The 21,293-nt window shown below is 46.0% G+C and overlaps 1 pseudogene; it reads left to right on the top strand.

Annotated features, from left to right (window-relative positions):
- The first annotated feature begins 2,399 nt into the window (after positions 1–2,399).
- On the top strand, positions 2,400–8,493 carry LOC485741 (annotated as a pseudogene).
- The last annotated feature ends 12,800 nt before the right edge of the window (positions 8,494–21,293 follow it).

A 21,293-nucleotide genomic window follows, 5' to 3' on the forward strand; every position in this document is an offset into this window, starting at 1 on the left:
CTGAGAAAAGATAGGAGACTGAACTTTTAAATCAAAAGCTGAGAGGTAATCAACTGGGGTTTAAATGATGTGACTGTACTGTGGTCATATTGGGGAAGACATTGACCATTCTGTGGCCCAAAGGACAGAGAGGGGACAGACACTGGTTGCCTTTATAGGAAGAACAATACACTCTTGCCACACTTAAAAAAAAAAAAAAGATCTATCTATCTATCTATCTATCTATCTATCTATCTATCTATCATCTATCTATCTATTTATGAGAGAGAAAGAGAGCACGTGAGTGCAAGTGAGGAGAGGGGCAGAGAATGAGGGAAAGAGAGAATCCCAAGCAGACTCTGCACTGAGCACAGAGCCTGACTGGATCTCACAACTAACTCTTGCCATCCTAATGTGAGATGGCATTGGTGATATCTTGGTCCAGGAAAGGTAGGACATTATAATCACTGGTCTTAAACCCAGACTCTTTGGCATGATGATTTTCAGGTTGAAGTCAGGTTTATGGTCCAAAATCACTGAAATCACTTTCTCTTTTTCTTCACCTAAATACTTTTGTCCAAGTCAAATCAGATTAAAATGAGCAACAGGAACCTAAGAACAACTGAAACACACACACATACACATAAACTTGAACAAAAGGAATAGGAATTTCAGCCAACATTGATTTAACAAGTATTTGTGTGTGCTGACAGTGTTCTATGCACATGGAGACATGAGTGAACAAAATCAGGCTTTGGAGCCTCATTGAGCCTATATCTTAGCCATTAGAGACAAGAACATTGACATAATGAGCAAGTGAATTATCTAGAAAATGGCAAGGAGCACTTCAGAAAGAGAGAAAGAAGAAAGAAAGAAAAAGAAAGAAAGAAAGAAAGAAAGAAAGAAAGAAAGAAAGAAAGAAAGAAAGGAGAAGGGAGGGAGGAAGGAAAGAAGAAGAAGAAGAAGAAGTAGAAGAAGAAGAAGGAATAGAAGGAAGGAAAGAAGGAAGGAAGGAAGGAAGGAAGGTAGGAAATGGCAAGGAGCAGAGTGGAGGTGGGTCAGAGCACAAGGAAAGGCTAGTTATGGAGTTAAGTGGAACCATCAGATCACCTCATTGAGAAGGTGGCATTTGAGCAAAGACTTGAAGGAGTGAGCCAGGCTGATAAATGGGGGGAAAGTGTTCTGGGCAGAGAGCAGCTCCTGCAAAGGCCTTAAGCAGGGAGCATGGCTGCATGTTTCAGAGAGCACAGAGGCCAGTGCAGACACAACAAAATGAACAAAAGGAAAGTCAGAGGACACAGTGGAGTAGTCACAGGACCCAGATCAGCAGGCTGCAGGCCACTACAAGGACTTTGTCTTTTAATCTGAATGAAATGGAGGCACTGAAGTTATTGGCAAAGGACGGATGCTGTTGACCTAAATTTTAAAAGGATTGCTTATTCTAGCTGCCATGTTGAGCATACATTATGAAGGAATAGGGATCGAAGCAAGGAAACGAGTTAGAAGGCACTGGATAAGTGGGACAGAATTCTCATTCATCCATGATGAGCTGGAGATGTCCCTTGGCATCCAAGTGGAGATGTTGTGTAAGCAGTTGGGTGTATGAGTCTTGAGCTGGAAGAACAGTCTGGGTTAAAAATGTAAATGAGGGAGGGTGTTGCAGCACATGGATGCAGTATAATGCCATAAGACAGGATACGATCATCAAAAGGGAAGGTATTGGTAAAGAGATAAAGGATTGAATCTGAGGTGTTCCACAAAACAAGGTCATGGACGAGAGGAGAAACCAGTAAGGGGACTGAGAAAAAAAAGCAGGTACATGTGGTGTCTTAGAAGCCAAGGCAGAAAATGTCTCCAAGAGAAGAAAATACTTATTAAGTCAATGCTCCTGGGTCAATAGTATGAGAATTGAGAATTGACCTTTGGCTTTAGTGACATGGAGGTCACAGTGACCTTGATGAGAACATTTTTAGGTGTGTATTGGCAGCTAAAGCCTGATAAGGGTGGAATCAAGAGAAGGTGGGAAGAGATGGATTAATGGCAGTGAGGTTTTTCACTGAGTTTTGCTTCAAAAGGAGAGCAAATAAATGATACAGAAATGGGGAGGAAGCAGGGCCATGAGTTCCTTTAAGATGAGAGAAACTCTGAGTAATGGGAATGATCCAATGAAAGGCAACCACCTGATGATGTGGGAGAGAGAAAGGAGAATCACTGCAGTAAAGTCCTTTGAAATGAGAAACTGAGGCCTCATGCACAGAGGAAGAGATAGGTTAATGAGGGGAGGGTGGTCATCTCTGGAAGAGGCCAGAAAGCAGGTTGAGTGCAGGGAAGCGTAAGTCAGTGACACTGGCACGGATTGTCTTTGAAATGACTCTAGTGGCTTACATTTTCCAACAAAGTTGGAAGCTGAGAGAGAGAAGATGGTGGTGGAAAATTTGGACTTTGAGAAGAAGGCTTGGTGTGGCCATTTAGAGATTGGATTGGAGACAGACAATGTATTTGTCAGGCAGCATGAATGGTCCACAGGTGTCCACAGCCATAAATTTAAATACAAAGCTGCCGCCATGGTAGGTATTTCTATGCAGGTGTGCTCATCTGCAGAGGCAAACAGGGATTGGCAGAGATCTGGATTTAACCAGGACTATGGTTTGTCAAGCTAGAAGAAGAAAAGAGCAAAGAACAAGGTCATGTCTACAGTGATTGAGCATGAGGTCTAAACTGAGTAAGGAGGGGTGTGAGGAAGAGGGAAAATGAGGATTTCTGTCTGCTGGCCAAGATTTACCCTCTCATCTTAAATAACTAAAAATCTGGACCTCCTCCATTTATATATATTCTCAAACAATGGTGTTTAGACACTGGAAAACAGTCAGCATTGGCAGGAATCCCTGAGAAATGAGAAACCAACAGATTGAGTTTACAATTGTCCAGCATACTTCCTGGAGAGAGTCAAGGGTGCGGCGCAAGAAGGGAGGCCCTGGACAGAGCCTGGCAACTTTCTGGAGATGAGGAGATGGTGCGGGGGCCTGGGAAGGTCAACACAGCTGGAGTCTCTGTAGAGCAGAGTCCTCAAAAGGATAGCTGCTGGGAGAGAGAATCTAGAAAGCTACAGAGTGCCCTTAAGTCTTCAGCAGAATATACTTGAGTGTCAGGAGAGTACCCCAGAGTAGAAAGTGCCATAACACACAGGGCACTGCTCACAGGCTCACAAGGGTGTTGCCTCAATAATAGGGTAAAGTTAGGCTGCTCTGGCCTCACTTGAAAGTAAGACCCTAAGGGATCAAGCTCTCTCCTAAGGGATCAAACTCTCTCCTTAACTCACCTATATCCCAGAACAAAGCTTAAGAAGAGAACAGTATTGGAAGAAGATTCAACACCAACAAGGTAAAACAAGGTACCACCAACAAGATGGTAGGGTCAATAGAATTCATGTTCCAGTGTCCTCAAAGATTGCTGGAATTCTAGGAATACAGGTGTTGCCAAATAAGATGATGGCAGAGCTGTAGTTATTACTAATGAAGCAATGTCTTCAGCAAACCTATGAAAGTAGGTAGAGGACAAAGCCAATGCAGGAGAGGGGTTCAAGAATGGAAGGGTCAAGGTCATCAAAAAGACAAGAGGAAACAAGTGCTCACAAGGGTGTGGAGAAAGGGAACTCTTGTTAAAAATAGAATTACCATATGATCCAGCAATTCCAGCTGGCATACTGTTTTGAAGAAAATTAAATTAGGCTCTCAAAGAGATATGTGCACTCCCATGTTCACTCCATCATTATGTGTGTATATACACACACACACACGCATTGGAAATGGAACGGAATATTAGGAAATATTATATATTAATTAATGGAATATCATTCTATAATATATTATATAATATATAATAATTATATAATCAATTGTTTATTTGATAATATATACCATATATTATAAATCTATAATTAATTAATGGAATATCTATTAGAATGGAATATTATTCTGTCACGAGAAATAATGACATCCTGCCATTTGTGACAGTTCGGATGGATCTTGATGCCAAAGTGAGATAATTAAAAAAAAGACAAATATTGTATGGTGTCACTTATATGTGGAATATAAAAGAGCCAAACTCAAAGAAACAGAGAGTGAAGAAGTGGTTATCAGGGGCTGAAGGGTGGCAGAAATGGGGACATACAGGACAAAGCTTCCATTTATAAGATCAACAGGTTCTGAGGATCTAATGTACAGCATTCTGATTATAGTATAGTGATAGAACATTTGAGTGTTATATACTTGAATGTTGCCAAGAGTGGTGATGAAATGTTCCCACCACGGGAAGGAAATGATAATTATGTGAGATGGTGGAGGTGTCCTCTAACACTAGGGTGGGAACATGTTGCAAGATATAAGTGAATCAGCTTGTTTCCAAGATGGTGGAAGACAGGTGCAAGTCACCTGTCCCCACCAACTTACCTAGATAACTTTCAAATCAGCCTGAAAACCTACAAATTCGGCCTGAGATTTAAAGAGAGAACAGCTGGAATGCTACAGTGAGAAGAATTCGCGCTTCTATCAAGGTAGGAAGACGGGGGGGAGGGGGGGGAAGAAATAAAGAAACAAAAGGCATCCAAGGGGGAGGGGCCCCGCGAGGAGCCGGGCTGAGGCCGGGGCGAGTGTCCCCAGGACAGGAGAGCCCCATCCCGGAGAAGCAGGAGCTGCACCAACCTTCCCGGGCGGAAAGGCGCTCACAGGGAGTTCGGGCAGGATCCGGGGGGGGGGGGGGGAGCAGGGATGCCCTCAGGCTCCCGGGGGCACCAACTGAGGACCCGTACCCCAGGGAGAGCCGCCACACCCCCCGGCCGAGCTCCCTAAAGGGCTGCAGCGCGGGACCTCAGAAACAGCTCGGGTGGCTCAGGCGGTGGCTCCGCCTGGAGGGGGCTGCGCGGCCCCAGGAGCGCGATTCCAGCAGTGCAGGCCCCGGAGCCCAGGGCCCCGGGGGACACAGCCCAGGATCCGGCGCTCCCTCCGGGACAGGCAGAGGCCGGGAGGACACAGGACAGCGAGGATGCTCCTGCCCCCGAGCTGTACAGATTGGCGCCCCCCGCCCCGGAGCATCCAGGCCCCTGAGGACTGAGAGCTGTGCTAGTTACTGCGGGAGCTGACTCTATAGCTGGAGAGCTGGCCACCGCCACTGTTGTTCCCCTGGTGTCACCTTGTACCTGGGATTGAGCAGGGGCCTCACAGGATAAACAGCTCCCACTGAGCCATGCACCAGGCAGGGGGCAGGGCAGCTCCCCGAGGAGCACACACCTGAGAATCAGCACAGCAGGCCCCTCCCCCAGAAGACCAGCTGGAAGGACAGGGGAAAAGCAAGTTATTGACCAAGCAGCACTGGAAAGTTTCAGGGGAAGTCGAGGGATTTACAGTATATAGAATCAGAGGATACTCACCCTTGTTTTTTGTTTTCTGTTTGTCCCCCCCTCCTTGTTTTTCTTTTTTTTTTTTTCTCTCCTTTTCTCCTTTTTCCAGTTCAACTTGTTTTTGGCCACTCTGCACTGAGCAAAATGACTAGAAGGAAAAACTCACCACAAAAGAAAGAATCTGAAACAGTCCTCTCTCCCATAGAGTTACGAAATTGGAATTACAATTCAATGTCAGAAAGCCAATTCAGAAGCACAATTATAAAGCTCCTGGTGGCTCTAGAAAAAAGCCTAAAGGATTCAAGAGACTTCATGACTGCAGAATTTATATCTAATCAGACCAAAATTAAAAATAAATTAAATGAGACACAATCCAAACTGGGGGTCCTAGCGATGAGGGTTAATGAGGTAGAAGAATGAGTGAGTGACATAGAAGACAAGTTGATGGCAAAGCAGGAAACTGAGTAAAAAAGAGAAAAACAAAAGATCATGAGGACAGGTTAAGGGAAATAAATGATAGCCTCAGAAGGAAAAATCTATGTCTAATTGGGGTTCCCGAGGACGCAAAAAGGGACAGAGGTCCAGAAACTGTATTTGAACAAATCATAGCTGAGAACTTTCTTAACTTGGGAAGGGAAGCAGGCATTCAGATCCAGGAGATAGGGAGATTCCCCTCTAAATCAATAAAAACTTCTCAACACCTCGACATTTATTAGTGACTTGCAAATTCCAAAGATAAAGAGGAGATCCTTAAAGCAGCAAGAGACAAGAAATCCCTAACTTTTATGGGGAGAAGCATTACGATAACAGCAGACCTCTCCACAGAGACCTGGCAGGCCAGAAAGGGCAGGCAGGATATATTCAGGGTCCTAAATGAGAAGAACATGCAGCCAAGAATACTTTATCCAGCAAGACTCTCATTCAGAATAGAAGGAGAGATAAAGAGCTTCCAAGATAGGCAGAAACTGAAGGAATATGTGACCACCAAGCCGGTTCTGCAAGAATATTAAGGGGGACCCTGTAAAAGAAAGAGGAAGTCCAAGGAAACAATCCACAAAAACAGGGACTAAATAGGTATTACGATGACACTAAATTCATATCTTTCAATAGTAACTCTGAATGTGAACGGGCTTAATGACCACATCAAAAGGCACAAGGTTTCAGACTGGATAACAAAGCAGGACCCATCTACTTTCTGTTTACAAGAGACTCATTTTAGACAGAAGGACACCTACAGCCTGAAAATAAAAGGTTGGAGAACCATTTACCATTCAAATGGTCCTCAAAAGAAAGCAGGGGTAGCCATCCTTATATCAGATAAACTAAAATTTATCCCAAAGACTGTAGTAAGAGATGAAGAGGGACACTATATCATACTTAAAGGATCTATCCAACAAGAGGTCCTAACAATCATGAATATTTATGCCCTGAATGCAGGAGCCGCCAAGTGTCTCAATCAATTAATAACCAAAGTTAAGACATACTTAGATAATAATACACTTGGAAACTTGAATATAGCACTTTCTACAATCGACAGGTCTTCTAAGCACAACATCTCCAAAGAAACGAGAGCTTTAAGTGATACACTGGACCAGATGGATTTCACAGATATCTACAGAACTTTACATCCAAACACAACTGAATACACATTCTTCTCAAGTGCACATGGAACTTTCTCCAGAATAGACCACATACTGGGGCACAAATCAGGTCTTAACTGATACCAAAAGATTGGGATCGTCCCCTGCATATTCTCACACCAAGATGCTTTGAAACTAGAACTAAATCACAAGAAGAAGTTTGGAAGGATTTCAAGCACGTGGAGGTTAAGGACCATCCTGCTAAAAGATGAAAGGGTCAACCAGGAAATTAGAGAAGAATTAAAAAGATTCATGGAAACTAATGAGAATGAAGATACAACCTTTCAAAATCTTTGGGATGCAGCAAAAGCAGCCCTGAGGGGGAAATACATCGCAATACAAGCATCCACCCAAAACCTGGAAAGAACTCAAATACAAAAGCTAACCTTGCACCTAAAGGAGCTGGAGAAAAAACAGCAGATAGATCCTACACCCAGCGGAAGAAGAGAATTCGTTTCAACGTCCAGAATCATTACGGATTCATCAACAGGAATGACACCAAGGAGTGTGTCTTTGTTCACCAGACGGCCATTAAGAGGAGCAACCCCAGGAAGTTCCTGCGCAGCGTCGGAGATGGGGGGACGTGGAGTTTGATGTCGTGGAGGGAGAGAAGGGTGCAGAAGCTGCCAACGTACCTGGGCCCGGGGGCGTGCCAGTGAAGGGCAGCAGCTATGCCCCTAATCGTCGCAGGTTCCGCCGATTCATCCCCCGGCCCCGTCCAGCTGCCCCGCCACCCATGGTGGCAGAGGCTCCATCAGGTGGGACAGAACCGGGCAGCGAGGGGGAGCGAGCTGAGGACTCTGGGCAGAGGCCCAGGCGGCGGCACCCGCCTCCCTTCTTCTACCGCCGGCGCTTTGTGCGAGGCCCTCGGCCCCTCAACCAGCAGCAGCCTATAGAGGGCACCGACCGGGTAGAGCCCACAGAGACAGCTCCACTGGAGGGAGACCAACAGCAAGGAGATGAGCGGGTCCCCTTCCCAGGTTCCGGCCTAGGTACCGAAGGCCTTTCCGCCCCAGGCCACCCCAGCAGCCTACCACTGGGATGGTGGGATGGCGAGACCAAGCCCAGCCAAGGCCCCACTGATGGTCCCGGCCTGAGCCCCAGTGCCCACGAAACCGTCCGTACTTCCAGCGGCGGCGGCAGCAGCAGCCGCCAGGACCCAGGCAGTCCACAGCCCAGGAGACCTCGGCCCCCATCAACAGTGGGGACCTCCCACCACCACCACCATACTGGAGTGACTCCAACATGAAGGACCCCCAGGGCTACCATCTGGTTATCTGCCAGTTTTTCCAGCTGCCCTCTACCCGGCCCAGCACCCCCTCCCCCTTCCCAGAATTCATGACATCAGAACACCGGCTTTCCCCTTTTCCTTGAGACTCAGGAGGTCCGAAGCAACAGCCTTTTGCTTTTCCTCTCTCCCCCACCAAGGGTGAAGGAAGGGATCCATCCTATTGTTCAGAGGCACCAGCTCCCTCCCCTAATCAGGCTGAGAAAGAACCAGCCAGCTCTTACCTCCTCCTGGTTGTTTTATTTCCCACCCCAGTTTATTTTTTGTCTCCCCCTCCCAACAACCCCAGCCCCTACCTCTGAAGCCATTTTATGAACTGTCATATGCCACCTGAGCCTCCAGTAAAAACAAAAAACAGGCTTAAAAAAAAAAATTCGAGCAGAACTCAATGAAATAGAGACCAGAACAACTGTGGAACAGATTAACAAAACCAGAGGTTGGTTCTTTGAAAGAATTAATAAGATAGATAAACCATTAGCCAGCCTTATTAAAAAGGAGGGAGAAAAGGACTCAAATTAATAAAATCGTGAATGAGAAAGGAGAGATCACCACCAACACCAAGGAAATACAAACGATTTTAGAAACTTATTATGAGCAGTATACGCCAATAAATTAGGTAATCTAGAAGAAATGGACGCATATCTGGATGCCACAAACTACCAAAACTGGAACAGGAAGAAATAGAAAACCTGAACAGGCCAATAACCAGAGAGGAAACTGAAGCAGTCATCAAAAACCTCCCAAGACACAAGAGTCCAGGGCCAGATGGCTTCCCAGGGGAATTTTATCAAACGTTTAAAGAAGAAACCATACCTATTCTCCTAAAGCTGTTCAGAAAGATAGAAAGAGATGGAGTACTTCCACACTTGTTCTATGAGGCCAGCATCACCTTAATTCCAAAACCAGACAAAGACTCCACCAAAAAGGAGAATTATAGACCAATATCCCTGATGAACATGGATGCAGAAATTCTCAACATGATACAAGCCAATAGGATTCAACAATACATTAAGAAGATTATTCACGATGACCAAGTGGGATTTATCCCCAGGATGCAAGGCTGGTTCAACACTTGTAGAGCAATTAATGTGATTGATCATATCAGCAAGAGAAAAAACAAGAACCATATGATCCTCTCAATAGATGCAGAGGAAACATTGGACAAAATACAGCATCCATTCCTGATCACAACTCTTGAAAGTGTAGGGATAGAGGGAACATTCCTCAGCATCTTAAAAGCCATTTATGAAAAGCCCACAGCAAATATCTTTCTCAATGGGGAAACACTGCGAACCTTTCCCCTAAGATCAGGAACAAGACAGGGATGTCCACTCTCACCACTGCTATTCAACATGGTACTAGAAGTCCTAGCCTCAGCCATCAGGCAACAAAAAGACATAAAAGGCTCAAGTCGGCAAAGAAGAAGTAAGTCAAACTCTCCCTCTTCGCCGATGACATGATACTCTACATAGAAAACCCGAAAGCCTCCACCCCAAGATTGCTAGAACTCATACAACAATTTGGCAGTGTGGCAAGATACAAAATCAATGCCCAGAAATCAGTGGCATTTCTCTACACTAACAATGAGACTGAAGAAAGAGAAATTAAGGCGTCAGTCCCATTTACAATTGCACCCAAAAGCATAAGATACCTAGGAATAAACCTAACCAAAGAGGTAAAGGATCTATACCCTAAAAACTGTAAAACACTTCTGAAAGAAATTGAGGAAGACACAAAGAGATGGAAAAATATTCCATGCTCATGGATTGGAAGAAATAATATTGTGAAAATGTCAATGTTACCCAGGACAATTTACACGTTTAACGCAATCCCTATCAAAATACCATGGACTTTCTTCAGAGAGTTGGAACAAATAATCTTAAGATTTGTGTGGAATCTGAAAAGACCCCCGAATAGCCAGGGGAATATTAAAAAAGAAAACCATATCTGGGGGCAGCACAATGCCAGATTTCAGTGTACGACAAAGCTGTGGTCATCAAGACAGTGTGGTCCTGGCACAAAAACAGACACGTAGATCAATGGAACAGAATAGAGAACCCAGAAGTGGACCCTCAACTTTATGGTCAACTAATATTCGACAAAGCAGGAAAGACTATCCACTGGAAAAAAGACACTCTCTTCAATAAATGGTGCTGGGAAAATTGGACATCCACATGCAGAAGAATGAAACTGGACCACTCTCTTGCACCATACACAAAGATAAACTCAAAATGGATGAAAGATCTAAATGTGAGACAAGATTCCCTCAAAATCCTAGAGGAGAACACAGGCAACACCCTTTTTGAACTCGGCCACAGTAACTTCTTGCAAGATACATCCATGAAGGCAAGAGAAACAAAAGCAAAAATGAACTATTGGGACTTCAGCAAGATAAAAAGTTTCTGCACAGCAAAGGATACAGTCAACAAAACTCAAAGACAACCTACAGAATGGGAGAAGATATTTGCAAATGACGTGTCAGATAAAGGGCTAGTTTCCAAGATCTATAAAGAACTTATTAAACTCAACACCAAAGAAACAAACAATCCAAACATGAAATGGGCAAAAGACATGAAGAGAAATCTCACAGAGGAAGACATAGACAAGGCCAACATGCACATGAGAAAATGCTCCGCATCACTTGCCATCAGGGAAATACAAATCAAAACCACAATGAGATCCCACCTCACACCAGTGAGAATGGGGAAAATTAACAAGACAGGAAACAACAAATGTTGGAGAGGATGCAGAGAAAGGGGAACCCTCTTGCACTGTTGGTGGGAATGTGAACTGGTGCAGCCACTCTGGAAAAGTGTGTGGAGGTTCCTCAAGGAGTGACAAATAGACCTGCCCTACGACCCAGCAATTGCACTGCTGGGGATTTAGCCCAGAGATACAGATGCAGTGAAACGCCGGGACACCTGCACCCCGATGTTTCTAGCAGCAATGTCCACAATAGCCTAACTGTGGAAGGACCCTCAGTGTCCCTCGAAAGATGAATGGATAAAGAAGATGTGGTCTATGTATACAATGGAATATTACTCAGCCATTAGAAATGACAAATACCCACTATTTGTTTCGACGTGGAGGGACCTGGAGGGTATTATGCTGAGTGAAATAAGTCAATCGAAAAAAGACAAATGTTATATGGTCTCATTCATTTGGGGAATATAAAAATTAGTGGAGGGGAATAAAGGGAAAGGAGAGAAAATGAGTGAAAATATTAGTGAGGATGACGAAACATGAGAGACACCAAATTCTGGGAAATGAACAAAGTAGTAGAAAGGGAAGTGGGCTGGGGGTTGAGGCGACTGGGTGATGGGCACTGAGGAGGGCACTTGACAGGATGAGCACTGGGTGTTATGCTATATGTTGGCAAGTTGAACTACAATAAAAAATTTTTAAAAAAAGATATAAGTGAATCAAATGAACACTTTTTATACCTTGAACTTACACAGTGTTACAGTCAGTTACATCGTAATAAAGCTGAGTGGGGGAGGGAAAAGAACTGAAAGCCCAGCTTGTGGAAAGGATCACATATGAGCACACTGAAATCATGAAGGATGAAAGCACATATAATATTGGAGATAATGACAGCGAGTCTGGATCTTTAATGATCTGAAAATAGAACAGTACCCTCCATTACAACATAGCATGGCTAGTTCCATTTTAATTTTTAAATTTAAATTAACTGTCCTTAAATAAAGTTTAAAAATTTCTTCCTTAGTTGCAGTGACTACCCTTCAAGTGCTAAATAGCCATTTGCCGCAGATGGCTACCATATTGCACAATGCAGAGCAGGATTATCTCCACCATGGCAGAAAGCTCTGGTACAGCGGCTGGCCTAAAACGAAGGGAAGTGATCTGGAGGAGAGTGTGAAGGCAACAGTAGTTGAGGGTTCTTGCTTTGGGAATAATGTGGGCAAAGGACTCGGGTTTAAATGTTATCAGATCCTCCTCTTTCCTCCTGCTGCTTAGCTGGTCCCTACTGCATTGAGAAACAAAACTGGAGGTCAGGTATGGTCAATCTGGAAATAGCTCTCTTCTCAAATATCTTGGTGGGATTATCCCAGCCTGAACTTTTCATTTACTTTGAGCTTGAGCTGCCTTAGAGTGTGCCATTTTTAATGGAATATTTCCTGGGTTTCATATCTCTAAGCATCTCAATTGCTCTGCATTTCTGGTGCACTCTTGAACCAGCATGGCTATTCTTCCCTGTTTAGGAGGGAGTGAACATTTGGCAATTCCTGCATTTACCTGAAGAGCTGGGTGATCCTCAAGCTGCTCCATGGGCATGATGATGGCATAGAATCCACAGAGTAATGTCTCAGGGTTGCTTTTGTCCAAAGGGTGACATGAGGGGATCGAAGATAGAAAAATAACCTGAACAATTGAACTCAAGAGTTTATTTACTTGAAGACTGAAGATAGGGTAGCCTAGAAATGGTTTTGGAATTACTTTGCAGAGGAAGTACAGACCATTGTTGCTGCCAGATAGAGGTGTTCAGTGTAGAGTCTCAGGTTCCCCACCTCCCACTGGGGCCTCCTTTTCCCCAGATCTGGGGCCCACCCCTGACTGGCCTCTGCCACAGAGACCTCAGCTCAATTCTGTGAATTTCCAGGAAACAGAAGTCTCAAAAGGAGGTTCGAAGCTGCCCCTCCTACTCAGCCACACCCCCATTAGTTGTGTACATGGAACACCTTGAGAGGTAGAAGGACATCCTGGGCTCAGGCAACAGAGGGTGTTACCCGTGACCTAGGCAGAATGAAACCAGTAAGGGTGGGTATCCCAGGCAAGAGTAGGGTGGTGAGGGAGTTGGGCTGCGGGAAGGACAGCCAACCCCAGGAAATAGGTGTGCAAGCCTCTTCCAGAGCATCAAGACCAGCATCAAGATCCATCTTACTCTAAGCCAGTGAGCTTCTGATTCACCATCTCACAGCCCTGCTACCGCATGGCCACAGCGACAAGAAAGGACTAGAAAGAACAAGACAGCCTCAAAATGGCCATTCAGCCATCAAAAGAGGGTCATGGAGGTAAGGACTAGGCAGGCCCTCCTTCTAGGCAGAGAGAAGGCTGGGCAAGCTGCAGAAAGGGTGTCAGCCTGGAAAAATATGAAATCTGGAAGGGAAAAGAAAATAGCTTGAGTGAATTGTGGGTTTCCGTAAGGGACTGAGATCCCACTGATACTGTGTGCCTTGTAGGTCATTAGGAACACTGATGCCCAGTCAAGGGCAGCAGCATCTACAGAAATAAAAAACAGTGAGGGCACTTGGCTGGCTTAGTTGGAAGAGTCAGCAAATCTGGGTCTTGGAGTCATGAATTCAAACCCACGTTAAGTGTAGAAATTAATATATATATATATATATATATATATATATATATATATAAACTTTTTTTAAAAAAGTAAAAAAACAATAAAGCCTTTACTTATAGTAACTAAGATATGGAAACAGCCTAAATGTCCATCAATGGATGAACTGATAAAGAAGATAGGGCATATATATGATGGAATATTATTCAGCCATGAAATAAGAAGGAAATCTTGACATTTGTGACAACATGGACGAACTTGGAGACATGCTAAGTGAAGTAAGCCAGGCAGAGAAAGACACATACAGTATGAGGTCACTCATATGTAAAATTGCTTTTTTTAAAGAGCCAATCCCACAGAAACATGGCACAGAATGGTTGCTACCAAAGACTGGAGGTTGGGTGAATTGGAGAAATGTCAGTCAGAGGGTACAGATTTCCAGTTATAAAAGAGTAAGTTCTGGTGATTTTAGTTGACAATACTGGGTTGTGTCCTTGAAAGTTGCTAAGAGAGTAGAAATTTGCTAAGAAAGTAGATCTCAAGTGTTCCCACTACAAAAAAAGAAAAAAAGGAAAAAAAAAAAAACTATGTGAGGCGATGGATGTGTTAATTAACTTGATTTTGATAATCATTTTGTAGTTTGTGTGTATATCATATCATCACATTGTATGTGTTAAACATATGGAATTTTATTTGTCAATTATAACTCAATAAAGGTGGGGAGAAACCCAGTGAAGGCTGTTCAAGGTATGCCCCTCTTCTTTCCACGGGCTTGCACCTCCATTCCATCTTTTCTCTTCTCCATGTTGGAGGTATTTTCACAGCGCTCATCTCAGCACTGATATTAGGGGTGGGGGAGGAAGTAGGTCAATCTGATTTCACCCACTTATCCTGAATCACAGACAGCACTTGGGGAGCAGGTGCATGAAGGACCCAGAGCTCCTAGGTGCACAATTTAGAGGTTTGGGGAATTCTAAGATGAGATTCTTCATCTTCAAAAACCAAGCAGCTACCTGAGGACCCAAGGCACTCTCAGCAGTTGTAGGAGGGACAGGGGGCCTGTCCAGCATGGGGGTCAGCAGGCTGCTGCTCCACTCCCTGGCCGCATGGGTGGGATAAGAGAACACCTGTAAATTGTCTCCCCTTAGTCGGAGTTGGAGGCTGTTCGCACAGCCTACTTCTTTATTGGGCCTGACCTGCGGTTCACCGGTCAAATGCCCAGTGGACGTGTTGAAGAGGTAAGGCTTGCATCTTGGCAGAACTGGCCCCTGCAAGGTCTGTGGGCTTTTCCCGCAGGGTGGGGAGCCTGGGTCAGCACCACGCCACCTCACAACTACGTCCTCTGCTGCCCTCCGCTGCTCACGCTGCTTGATTGCAGCTGGTGCAGGCCGCCGGTGGAGCAGGGAGCTTATAAAACTATTCTGCCTTAAACATGATTTATTCCTGACCTGCCTCTGTACATTGCTTTATTGGCATAGATCACCTTGCAGTAAGCAAACCTCAGTGACACCCCCTAGAAACTGAGGAACAGAGTCAGGCTTCCTTTCTGACCTGGGCCATGACCTCCTGCCCGGTCAGTGACAAGTGGGGGGATTGCAGCAGCCGTTTAGGCTAACCATGGTCTCTGAAGCTCTTGCTGACGTGTTAGTAAGAGTGGGACACATGGTCTGGTCTATGCAATAGGAGGTCAGATGGTGGAGTAAGAAAACAGGTTAGCACTGGTCTGAACAAAGGTCTTCTCTGTGGCCTTCCTGCTCTCTGCACGGGCTCTCAGGGCTGATCATGTGTGACTCCAGGAACTCAAAGTTGGGACCTTGTAGTCCTGTCTGCTGTTTGGATAACAAGCACTTGAGTCTGGGAGCGTTTGTCAGGCAACCACTGAGCCATTGGGTGGCGTACACAGACCAGCACGTAGCTGCAGATTCTGTGCCTACATGAGACAGTGAGCCAACTATCCAGATACCAAGGGTCATCCCATCCCCAAGGTCATATGCAGTCCTATTGTGTGTGGGGCTTCACTCCCGGTGCTCAGGATAAGACAGGATTCAAAACAGTCAAAATGTGAGGGGCTTTATCTTTGCATTTATATTTCACCGGCTCTTCAGGGGGCTGTTGGAAACACCCAGCTGCCTGACAGCCAGGGAGCTATGTGGCTTAATTACAGCCTCAAAGAGAAAATGACACCTCTGTTCAAAGAGCTCTCTCAGGACAATCTAGGAAAGGGGTCCTCGCTCTCCACACCTGGGCTCTGCGTTGGCTCACAAAATCCGGTGCACGCCCCCTGTTCCCCCAGGTGGGGCAGCACAAAGGTGAGGGCCGGGGAAGGCCATGGCCCTGACATGGTGCGAGGCCCTGCAGCCACTGTCGCCAAAGGACAGACAGAGGAGTGAATGAGAACTATTTCCCAGACACACAGAGAAGATGAATTACACTTCACTATTCACCAGCTTAATGTGGAAAGGGTCCCTGGTAATTAAAAGAGCTCATCAGGTTTTCAAAGGTCATCAATATCACGGACACGTAAGAGGATTATACTTTCTGTTCTAGACCTCATCTTCAGCTGTTAGGACGAGGTGCTCTGGCTGTTTATTCTCCCCTGGTCAAGAGAGCACCAGACTGCTGGCTGCCTACCTGGGGAGGAATAGAGGGACCCAGAATTAATGCCAGGGCCTCAGCACACGCCTACCAAGCTTTTGAGAATAAACTGTACAAATAATGTGCCCCTCCCACACTGGCACTATACCTTACGAGTGTATACAGCTCTTGGTGTTTTTGTTGTTTTTTTTAATCACCCTAAGTGCTGCTAAATTCATATTAGGTCTTTTTTTCGTTGCCTTTTTTCACTGAGTGATAATAAAATATACATGTTTGTTCTGAGATCCATCCCACAGTTTTTGCTTGGGAACCATATTTCTTAATTTCTCTTCTCAACTGGGTTCCATTTAGATTTGGCCAACGGGAAGCTCTGCCAGGAGATAAGCCAAGAGGAAGGGACCAATCCCAGCCTTTCTCACCCTCCTCTTGACCCCTGACCTCCAATTTCTAATAGAGACCAGAGTGCCCCCATCTTGGTGCTGTGGCCACTGGGAGACCCTGGCCCTGGTTCTGCTAACACTGCCTTGTGCTGCGGCTCCACAGCTCTAGTTTGATAAGCCGCTATCACTGATTTCTGGGATGCTGACTTCCATCATGTTTGTAACTAGTTCCCTGTATCAAATTCCTCCTGTGACCACCTGGTGTGGGCTGTTTCCTTGAACAAACTTTATTAAGACAACAAATGACTAGAGCATACGTTTTTGGATGTCAAAACGGATTTCTCCTCAGTATTCGGATGCCTCAGGAGCCACTGGCACCTAGACCATCTTAGCACCAGACAACACACTCTTTCAGATCCAGAGAGTAATGTTCTCACCTCTGCAATTTAACTTCCCCTCACCAGCTTTAGAACCTTAGGCAAGTGGTACAGGTTGAGTTGTGTCTCCCTACCTAAGGTCTGTTGAAGTTCCAATCGACAGAACCTGAGAATATGCCTTTATGTGGAGTGAGGGGGTCATAGATGTGATCATTTAAGATGAGCTCATACTCCAACACAGTGGGTCCCCATCCAATGACTGGTGTCTTTACTATAAGAAGATGGCCATGTGAGGAACAGCATGTGAAGATGAAGGCAGAGCCTGGAGCCATGCGTGTCTAAAAACTAAGAGATCCTCAAGATTGATGGCAATCCCCAGGAGCTAGGGAGTGGCAAAGACAGATTCTCCCCTACAAGTTCCAGAGGGAGCATGACCCTGTCAACAACTTGAGTTTGTACTTCCAGGCTCCAGAAGGGTGAGTCATTACCTTTCTGCTGTTCTAAGCCACCCTGTTCATGAAACTTGTTGCAGCAGCCCTAGGAAGCTCCTACAGCAGCACACTCACCTGCCCACCTTCGGTCAGAGGTGGTCCTGCCCTATGCATTTCCTGGGTTGAAGGGAGTTTGACTATGAAGCAGCATACAAGCGGGGTAGTATTGTCATTCCCTAAGAAGACAGGAAGAGATCCTTTTGGGAACAGAAGCTGCATGGGGAAGCCCTCACTGCCGGGAAGAGTGAGCAGAGGGCAGGTGCACACTGCCTAGTGCAGGCAGATGGGTCAGAGGGAGAGGGAAAGATGACAGGAGGACGAGGACAGAGAGTTGCGGCCACCATCTTTGTGAAGCTCTCAGTTCCAGATGAGATCCAGTCCACACTGGGCCTTTAAAGAAGTTATTGGCAAAAGAATGAAAAAGACAGGGGCCCACCATCAGAGTGTGGATGGCGGGCATGGCCGGCTTTGGGGAGGAGGCCAGATGCAAGAATGAGTCTGGAAAGACCTTGGAACTGGAGTTGCCTGTACTAGGGTGACACCCATCAGAGAGGCCAGAGGCAGCCTTATGTACCCAATAGCTGGCTCTGCTTCCAACATGAAGGGTACTGGCCTGAGGATCCACGGCTCCCAGTGGAGGTGGCAGGTGCAGAGATATGGGAGTGGCACCCAGAAGAAATGGCCTGGTGCAGAGGATGTTGGTGACCACATGGGACCAAACTGCCCCTGGGGACTCCTGGAGAGGTACTGGTGTGGGGAGACCTCAGGAAGTAGTGGCCTATGTGAGCACTGACTAAAAGCCAGCAAAAAGTGTCGTCAGTGTCAACATGACTGAGTTGTACCTGCAGGGGTGAGGTGTGGAGAAAGTGTGTACCTGCAGCTTTCAAAGCCATGGTTAGTTACACAAGAGGGTTAATGAAATACAGAAAATTAAGGAAGCTTAGAACTTGGCAGATTCCTGCAGAATCTTATTTGGGGATCCCCAGAAGTACATTAGTATGGGGGGACTTGTTAGGAAACGTTCCCAGAGCTCAGAAAGAGGGAAGGGGGGAGGGGAGACCCAGCAGGGAAAGAGCTAAGCCACCGGCAGGGCTAATGTGGGTCCCTGAGGCTACTGTTGGCTCCGGTGTAAAGGAAACTGGAGACAGGGTCATTCTGGTCACATCTGCAGAGACCCCCTCAGCAGGAGCTGGAGCATTTTATGCTTGATGTACACTGGAGACTTGGGCTTGCTGAGAAAGATATGCCCCTTGCTAAGCAACTAAAAAGTAACCTTTCAGCACTGGAATGTCATTCCTGGTACAGTGCCTTTGTTTACCTGGGGCCTTGGGCCACGCCAGACCGTCTGTGCTAGCAGTGTGATTTATGGTGGGGGCCTTCAATCACACAGTATCAGCTTGACCTCTGGGAGTCTGGAGATTAAGGTCAGCCTCGTGGGCAGGCACCTGTGTCTATGTGACCCACCACCACTAAAAACCCTACAGTCCAAGGCTCCGGTGAGCCTCCCTAGTCAGCAAATACTCCACACGTGATCACTGGGAGAATAAGCACTGACCATGGAGTGCCACTGGGACATCACTTGGAGCTCTCCTGCACCCCTGCACCCACCTAGGTGCTGATTTGGATCCGTGTCCTTGCACTGTAACAAAATGTAACTACGGATATGATGGCTTTTCTGAATCCTGTGAGTCCTAGTGACTCATTGATCTTCAAATTCATCTGTCACTAGGTGAGGGCTGTCCCAGCTCCCCATGCAAGCAAGACAAGCAAATGAAACACAGGTGCTGGTTTTGAGAGTGGAAGCACCTGGAAGGGTCACCCAGAGTGTGAAGTATCCTAAGGATACACAGAGTATTGACGGGATGCCACTCACTCCACTGGGGCGGAATGTCACACAGGTGCTTCTGGCTCCCAAACCCCTATTCTTGCCAGCATCTGCTTTAGGACACGGAGAGTCACTTTGGCTATCTAATATGAAGAAATCAGTGTGCACAAGGGCATCTGCCATAACTGATGAGAATCTTCATGCACTAATCAGGGACCCAAACCTTTCCCCAATAGCTAGAAGCAGAGAAAGCTGCCTATGACCTGCACATCTGGTTCTGATTAGTTGGCTTTGGAGCATTGCTTTCCATATGACAGCGAGTTTTAGGATCCCTGGGGGCTGGTCAGCACCCTGTGATAGCACACCCACTTCCAGTTTCTGATTCTCAGCCCCCAGGGGCAAGGGGCAAGCACTGCATCTCTCACTGGCTCCTGGGTAACACTGCTCCTGCTGTTGCAGGCCTGTCATATGCTTGGAAAACCATTACTTTAGAGGTCCAGGTATGTACGAACTCTCCAGATGCCAATTCTTTCTCCTGGTAAGGAATATAGTGAGCAGGGGTGAGCCAGGAGAGCGAAGTGCTCACTGTCTACCCACCTTTTCCACAGAAGCAAATCCTTACAGGGAATAAAGAGGAAGAGCTGCTAAGAAAATGGGGATTGGGGATCCCTGGGTGGTGCAGCGGTTTGGCGCCTGCCTTTGGCCCAGGGCGCGATCCTGGAGACCCGGGATCGAGTCCCATGTCGGGCTCCCGGTGCATGGAGCCTGCTTCTCCCTCTGCCTATGTCTCTGCCTCTCTCTCTTTCTCTCTGTATGACTATCATAAATAAATAAAAATTTAAAAAAATATTAAAAAAAAAAAAGAAAATGGGGATTGGACTCTCTATTCACTTTGGAGACAGGGAATTGGGTGCAGGGAGGTTATTTGAGATGTGGTCCAGGAAGCACAAATGAAGGAGAAGGGAAAAGAGACAGGCAGCTGAGGAAGAGCATGACCAGGTGTCAGTAAGCAGGTGACCAGGTGACCACTCTGGTCGCTGGGAGCCTAATCATGTTTGAGAAAGCATGGTGGCCGCACCTGGGAATCATCCCACTGGAGAGTTGGAGCTACGTCTTTTTGTCACTCAGTCCTACCCCACTCCACCTCATAGCCCCCATTCAACCCTATGGCAATGATGCCAGTTTCTGTGGCAAGGGAAGCCCCGGGGCAGAGAAGACAGGAGCAGGGCTGGAGCTGGGAAGGTGGGCTGGAGACATATTTCCTAGATGAGGGTGAACTCAGGCAGGCTCATAGGATACAGATTTGATCGACCAACCAAGTGACAAGCAGCATGACCTTTCTTTGCAGTGAGATGCTTATAACCCTTGAAGCATCAATAGGAGGGTAGCTACTGCCATCCAGAGAGTGACTGTCTTGGATTCTAGCCCAGAGAATACCATACACTAAAAGGCAGGGAAACACTGTTCTCTCCATTATAAGCACAGGCCTGGTGCAGTGAAGAGAAGGAGTATCTGTGAGGATCCTTTCACAAACTCTAACACTTATGCCCCCTTGCTCCAGATTTATTTCCAAAATTGATGAAACACACCATTTTAAAAACTTGTTCACTTTTGATTTTGTCCTGGATTCAAACTGTTTCAAAACACACATTCATTCATTCATTCATTCACTCAACTTTTTTTTTCAATGTCTACTCTGTGTCAGCACAAGGTTAAATGTTGGAAGCAGGGAGCTTATGTTCTAGTGCAGAGAACAGATAAGTAGCTGTACAAACAAGTCAATAAAATCATTACAGATGGTGATACATAATTTGAAAGAAGTAAACAGGGCCACTTGAAAGAAAGTTGAGTAACTTGCAGTGGGGGTGGGGTGGGGGGACAGCTTCAGACAGAGTTATCAGTCAAGGCCTCTGAGAGCATAGCATTTTAGCTGAAATTTGAAGAATGAGAAGGTGCCAGCCACCAAGAGATCCAGAACAAGAACACAACACAGAGAGAAAGCAAGTGCAAAG

This window comes from Canis lupus, chromosome 24 (assembly GCF_011100685.1).
Source record: "Canis lupus familiaris isolate Mischka breed German Shepherd chromosome 24, alternate assembly UU_Cfam_GSD_1.0, whole genome shotgun sequence".
NCBI lineage: Eukaryota > Metazoa > Chordata > Mammalia > Carnivora > Canidae > Canis > Canis lupus.